Source organism: Papaver somniferum, chromosome 7, assembly GCF_003573695.1.
Source record: "Papaver somniferum cultivar HN1 chromosome 7, ASM357369v1, whole genome shotgun sequence".
Lineage (NCBI taxonomy): Eukaryota > Viridiplantae > Streptophyta > Magnoliopsida > Ranunculales > Papaveraceae > Papaver > Papaver somniferum.
The window spans coordinates 247191295-247199176 of NC_039364.1; positions in this window are offsets into that span (position 1 = coordinate 247191295).

Genomic DNA, 7882 nt, shown 5'->3' on the forward strand with positions numbered 1-7882 from the left:
GCACCTTATGTATCTAAGCTTTTTAGGTGTACACTTTGGTGCACATTACATGTTCTAGGCTTTTCATGTGTATGTCCACAGTTAAGGTGTAAATGATTGTGCACCTTGTATATGTAGGATTCTTTAGGTGTATATTTTGGTGCACATTACTTTTTTTCTTCAATATTTTGTTTTTTTGGAGTTGTGGTGTTGGTTTGGGGTTGAAGAGTCCTCCGGTGACAACCAAGTTAGTCAAACATTTGATCGCTGACATTATACACGGAGATCCTAGTTTAAAACCCAATCAGATCATTTCACTTTTTAAGAAGACTTATGGGTCTAAGATTAAGTATCACCATGATCGTAGAGGGGGAGAAGCCGTATTTGAACAACATTTTGGAATTGACGAGAAGTCGTACAATGATTTAGGTTGCTATGTCAAAGCTATTGAGGAAACTAATCCTGATAGCTAAGTGAATTTTGAGGTTGATCATGCAACTAGAAGATTTCAGAGGTTTTTCATACGTTTTGGTGCTTGCAAGCATAGCTATAAGTATCTTAGGCCTATGATTTACTTGGACGCTACTTTCCTTACTGGTAGATTCAGTGGTGCTTTAATGGCTGCAACATGTGTCAATGGAAACAACGGTTTTAACCCATATGCTTATGCTCTTGTTTCTGCCGAAAACAAATAAAATTGGTTTTAGTTTTTGGACAATCTTAAACAAGTGGTGGATGGTCGTCCGACTGTTTTTCTTAGTGTTCGTGGAGAAGGCCTTTTGCATGGTATTTTAAAAGTATTTCATGATACATATCACAACTATTGTTTTTATCACATCAAGTGCAATCTTCCTATTGGATCAGGTGACGCAGTTCCAAGGTTGTTATTGATTTGTTCTACAAAGTTGTTTACTCTTATACAACAACTAACTTTGAGGATGCTTTGCGGGGTATGCATGCGCTTAGATGTGGACATGTTCCCAATTATATCAGGACTGTTCCAAAGGAGAAATGGGCAAATGAATTTTTCCCTATATGCAGATATGTACTCACTCTTCAACTCTTTCTGAGTCATTTAACAACTGGATTGTTGATCTAAAAAAGTTGCATGTTTATGCTCTTCTCGATGCGATAGAGTGAGTACGATGTTTAGTGTTTTATTCATTTGTTTTTTTAATATGTAGATTGTTGTACACATGAATTTTCTTAATGTATATATTCTTGTACACATGTTTTATCTGTCATTCTACAACTATGTGTACATTGTTGTACACATAGATTTCCTTAGTGTATACATTGTTGTACACATGTTTATCTGTCTTTTTTCTAGATCATTTTTTTAATTTATGTTTTATGTTTTTATTATAATAGTTTGAAGATTATGAAGAAGAATGCGAAGAGAAGGGTAGAAGGTCTAGAAAATTTGAACACTAGGCTCACTCACATATACGAGGCTTTACTGAAAGAAAACATCGACATTGGTCGTACTTGGTCGGTTAGTGAGTCTGGGGAAAGATTGTACGAAGTCCATTCTCCCAGGTCTCATTGCGTAGATCTTTTGCAGAAAACTTGTACGTGTCACAGGTGGTGAGTTAATGGTTTCCCTTGTGCACATGCTTATGTTGTCATTCAAGCCACGAGGGAGGACATCTGTTCATTTTTTGAGCCATATTTCACCGCCGAATGGTTCAACTTGGCATACCAGGAGATCATATGCCCCATCCCCAATTTTGACAAGCCGCAGGCTTATAATCCTAGTAGGGTTATTGTTCCCATTGCATGTTCCTCCACCTGGTAGACGAAAAACACAGCGTATCAGGAGTGCTTGGAAGAAACAAAATAAGGCTATGATGTGCACAAAGTGTTTCACTCTTGGTCATCACAACAGAGCTACCTGCCCCCTTCTTTGATGCTTTTTACTATGTTAGTTTTGTTCGAAAGATTCTATGTTTTTGGTTTTTACTTTTGATAATGTGTTTTCAATTCTGTAGGCGTGGATAATTAGTGTCAGTACAGGTGTACCTCTATGTACACCTTGTTGTACACTTTAGTTTTCTTACCTGTCATTACATATGTATCATCATGTACACCTTCCTGTACCACGGATGATACTATGTTATTTTGTTTAGAAAGATTCTATATTTTTGGTTTTCATTTTTTGGTGATGCCTTTTCAATTATGTATAATTACTTTTGGTAATATCTTTTCAACTCTGCAGGCCTGGATAATTAGAAAAATCTTTCAGTACACTATACCATTATGTATACTTCAGTTTTCTAACCTGTCAGTACATGTGTACCATTATGTACACCTTTATCTTTGCTTGCAGTGATAGTATGTTATTTTTCTTTAAGTATCCAGATGTGTACCATTATATACAAATGGCTTTTAAGTATCTAGATGTGGATGATGTGATTTTTAGTTATTAAAAGTCGTTGATTTTAATTTATTTATTTTAAAATTAGGGATTGATGGATGGATTGGACTCGAACGAATGGACAACAGTCTACTGTCTACACATCGTTGAATATGACGATAAACAATTTACTATGATTCACTCCTCTCAACGATAAACAATTTACTATGATTCATTCCTCTATCTTGCTTCCTACATTGTAAGTAATTTACAAAAGAATATTTTCATTTTGTTAATTGATATGTATAAGTACGAAGAGGGAAATTTTGTTTAATTGATATGTTAGTAACGGTGAAAACAGTGAAGTTTCCAAGAAATGCATTGTACAAGAAATCAATCATGTTACTAGCAAAAAAAACAATAAAAGGTGGTGCAATCTGAAATTCTCTTACCTCAAACCAGTTTCATATTTTAATTGTCTATAATCCAATTTAACATTTTAATTGACATCCATCGGTTTCCAATCACTCTATGTGCTTAGTATTTTTTCCTACAATAACATTATATTTCATACTAAAAGTTGGCGTTTTTCGAATATCGCAAGTCATCATCCAATTTTCAGCAGCTGACTGTGAAGGTGGTGATGGTCCTCTTTGATTATACTCATCAAGGTAGGAATGCGAAGAACTTCAAATAACATACCAAAATTTAAAAAAAAAAATGGCTTCAAATTTATTACTTTTGGTCATTTTCTCCGTTATCTGAGACTTTTGGTCACTGGAGATGGAGCCGGTTTTGGGCCGTTGCAGCAGAGATTAGTTACCTTGCCGATCAAAGATGGTAGTTTAGGTATTTATACTATGGATGATACACGCAATTATTGTTATCTTGCTTCTCAGAGCCAGATTGTTTCGGTGCAAAAGGTAATCCTTGGTAACTTATTCTCCTCAGACAAAGGTTCTGCTTATCAGTTGGCTCTTCAGAAATTTATCCAGGTATGTGGACTTCCTTCTAGCTTTCGCGTCGATGATACTGACCCCCCTTCTATGCATTCCCTGGCAGTTACTTATTTCGATGCAGTGAAGAAGCAAATCCCCAATCAATTTTCTATGTCTGCAAGAGATTCCATTCTGTGGCAATGTAACCGTGTCAAACATGCATATAATTATCTTATGGTTGTACCCATTAGTGGGCTTAACCAATGTCTTGACCCAAGACTGTTCAGAGCTGTTCTTTGTGATCGCCTTGGTATCCCCTTATTTGTGGATGATGGTTTGTGCCCAAGCTGTAACAATCTATGGATATTTTCGGTGATCAGGTGCTCCATTGCGTTAAGGATGTTGGAATCAAGTTTCGACATGACTTTGTTCGTGATGTAATTGCCGACATTTGTTACAAGGCTGGTGTACCTGTTGGTAAGGAAGTTTCCTTTGTTTTTTTTTTCCTGATGATGACAAAGATTTGCTTCCTGCAGACATCCTTGTTTTAAATTGGGAGAATGGTAAAGATGTTTGTATGGATGTCACAGGTGTCACACCCTTCACTGGAGAAGGTGTCCGCGCTTTCCTCCCTGGCAAAGCCATTTCCAATGATGTTTCACGAAAACGTACTAAGTACTTGGACAAATGTGTTTCACATGGATATGGTTTAGGTGTTCTAGCTTTCTCTACTTTGGGTGAGCTTGATGAGGATACCTTGTGTTTTTTCAAGCGTTTGAAAAATTGTTTAGTTTGTAATGATGCTAGTAGTGGAGTAGGTAGTTTCATTTTTCATAGATTGGGTGTTGCTATTCAAAAAGGTGTTGGGGCCCAGCTTGTTGCTAGGCTACCAACCAAGATTTTGTACGAGTCTTGAACTCATATTTTTTTTCAATAATATATATTTATTACAGTTTAAGTTTTATATTAATTCTTTTTTTTATGAGAAGGACTAGGCAGTGTGAGACTAGCCAAATCAACAGATCCTTTTGAATTAAATAAGAAATAGAGATTTTATTTTCATAGAATCAGCAAGGAATATCAGACTTTTATAAACAAACCTTTTTTTTTGTTTTTAAAAAACCAACAAACACATTGAGTAATCAACATTCCACATCAATAACATCACAATCCGGCACGGGTCGTACCCTAGTTTCCATGTAAAAAGAAATTACCTTTTTAAAAACCCTAAAGAAAGGATTCGTCAATACAAACCTAGAAAAACTAGCCTAGCTAACTGAATTTTTTTCGCCATCTTCTCTTATCTCTGTTCTTCTAAAATTTTGAAAACCAGATGTGCTCTATACGAGCTTTCTATGTCACGATTGAATAAAAAGTAGAAATGTACTGGATTTGCTTTATAACAATGGGTATTAGTCGTTTTTCATTAAGATTTTGGATTGACTAAGCGATTGAGGTAGGAGTTTCTACGTAATACTAAAAAATGTACTATTTTGGCATGGCTTTTATTTGCATCATCATCTTTATCTTTTGATGTGTAGGGGTTTCCGCATAATACAACTAAAATATATTTTTAGTATTAAATCGTATTATGGTGTTTGTTTTGATTTTGTTCTAAATACTGACGATTGTTATTTGATGTAAGACATATAATTAATCGCTTAATTATAGGTATGTTGATTTGTGTATGCCTTTGAGTTTGAATCAGTTTCTGTGATGCTACAGCTAAAAGCGGTTCTAGTATGATTCTGTTTTTACACGTACCTGATTTGTTAAAAGGACAAAAAGGTTGATTTGGACTTAATTAATAGAGTGCATTTCTAAAAGTAATTAAAAACTGTACTTTACAATGTTTGGTTTGAAGTGCATATGTAGTTTTGAATTTCGGCACTACTGTCCCCCTTTTTCATTGTACAATTTTTTTTTAACCATGCTCTCACATGGTCATGAGATCATAAATTGATATGTATGAAGTTAATTTGTAAGCAATATACATACACATAAAATAACCATTGACGTTGTGTCTTTCTTCACCATTATTCTTTTGGTGAACAGTAACAACAAAATAAAATCAATTTAGTAATGGGATTTTCTTAATAAACAGTTACATTAAAAAGTAAACGAGTTTAGAGTTTGGATTTATAACGAAAAAGCTACTAACGATAAATATATGAAAGACAGTTGACGAGACAAGCTTCATAGAAGTGAAATTAATAATAATTTTTGGCCCGAGGAATATTAGTCGGTCGATGTTATAGTAATCGGGTAATCTACTTGCTAAGAGGTCAGGGCCTCGACTATTCAAATAGTTCGTGTGCATCGATGGGCAGTAAATGGTGTTAGAGCCAAGAGATCAGGGACACAACATAAAAAAACACCTTGTGAGCACCAGTGGGCAATAAATGTGAATGTAAATCAAAAAGGTTGATTATGATTTGGGCTGTGATCCATGGATAAAGATTTGGGGTTGTCAAGTTTGTAGAGTTCACGACCATAGCTATTCAAATAGCGTGTGTCACGATGAGATCTGGTTGTATATGCTAGTGTTAGTTGAAAATTCTAATTAAGACAACGATGTGTAGAACTTGTGAAAATGAAAATTTACGAAGATTAAAATTACCTAAAGAAATTTCCGGTAATATTTGGGTTGAATGAAAGTTAATAAAATGTTCTAAAATAATTTATGAAGCCAATTACTTAAATTGGAAGTGTGATTGAGTAAAAGTTTGAAATAAAAATCAGTAAATAATTGAAAGACTGAACTTGCTTAATTATGTCTTTGATGCATTGTTTGGTTTGTTTTCCCGCTGCATTATATTATTTTTGGAAATTTCCTACTAAGCTGTGGTTGCTCACCCCTTTTCCTCTCTTCCTACAAAGTATCAGAGACACTAGCTGAAGAAAAGAAATTACTCCATCTGTTTCAAAAAGACCGTCCTCTATTCCCTTTTGGTCTGTTTCAAAAATGTGTCCAACTTTTGTTTATAGTCATATTTTTCCAATGAACTCTCTAACATACCCCTAAGTTTTCTATATTAATAATTTTTTTTTAATGTGACCCAATCTAAAATATTAATGAAATCTGTATAATTAAGGAAACAAAAATATGTCCTTCATTCTTTTTTGAAGGCAATATATATGGTTCCAAATTAAATTCCTTATAAAGGTTATACTCCAACATTTAGAATATTTTTTCTTTTACTTTATTGACATTGTTTCCATAAATCGATATGTTTTAGTTTTTTTTTTAATTTCCTATTTACAATTTCATAACAATTTTTGATAGTTTTTATTGCTAACATTTTTATTGAAATAAATTAGGAAAGTAATTAAGGGTAGGAATGTAAACTACCCTGGTCTCCTTAATATCTTGACAAAATCAAACCAGACTGTCTTTTGGAAACGGAGGGAGTATAATTAATCATGGGGATTTGGGTATCGATATTTAAATATCGTCGTTTAATTATTTCCAATTATGGATTAAAACCATTTAAATTGTTTTGTAAATATTTTTAGTTATTTATTTAATTGAAATTTTTGCGTAGTTCAAAATTAATCTTATTTTTAAAAGGAAAAATCTGGACCTACGAGAGTGGCGCTCCGGTATTCTAGACTAGGTTCTAGTGCTAGAATTCGTGGGGTGTGACATCATCTGAGAAGACGCTTGGTGAATACAAGTATGGGCCAAGGTGTATAAGGAAATTTGTGCTTCTAGTCATTATAGGTGGGGAACTTGGAATCCACGTCATTTCGATATGGGTGGTTGATCGCAGTCGTATGCATCAAAAATAATTTCACTTTCTTACTTAACTAAAATAAATGAAGTATGTGATAAGAAAAAGTTCATTTGCACAGAGAGGCAATTGTTGTTATGCAATTTTCAGATTCTTAAGTAACCAAGGGGGGATTTTTGTTTATCAATGCAATAAAAATAATTGAAAGCAAAATAAATAATTGGAATAATCAATAGAAGAAGATATTGGTCACGGGATAGTATCATTCATAAACATGTATTTTCATTAATGACTAGAATTGGTTTTTTAATCTCTCATTTATTAAAAGTCATAGGATACCTTGATCGCAAGTATATCCCGCTAATTCCCTGATTTCATCACAACTACATTAAAAGATGCATATGTGAATTCTTACTAGAAAGTAACCTAAAGTGTAAAAGCACAATTAAGTTTAACTCCCTAAAAGCTTTAAGTTTTATGGAATAAGACTAATCAAGGAAATCAAACGTGTAAAAGCACTAATTCGTTTTAACCAAGGTTATGATTCATTTGTGACTAGTAGGATATATCACTACAAGCACTACCCACAATTATGCTACTTAGAATCAGGGATAAACAACTTTTTCGTATTGAAAACCCTAATATAGCTTTAGAAATGGATGCAAATCGGATTGATTCCGGACTCAACCAAACAAACATTCAAATTATATAACAATACAAACCATGAATCATAAACAATAAATTTGAGACAAAACGAATTCATTGAATCACATAGCATGTTTGATGAAATCAACTTATTATCCCATAACCAAAAATTGTATTTAGCTACTCATAGCTATGAAGTTCATCATAATCAATAATCAAATGAAAAAGAT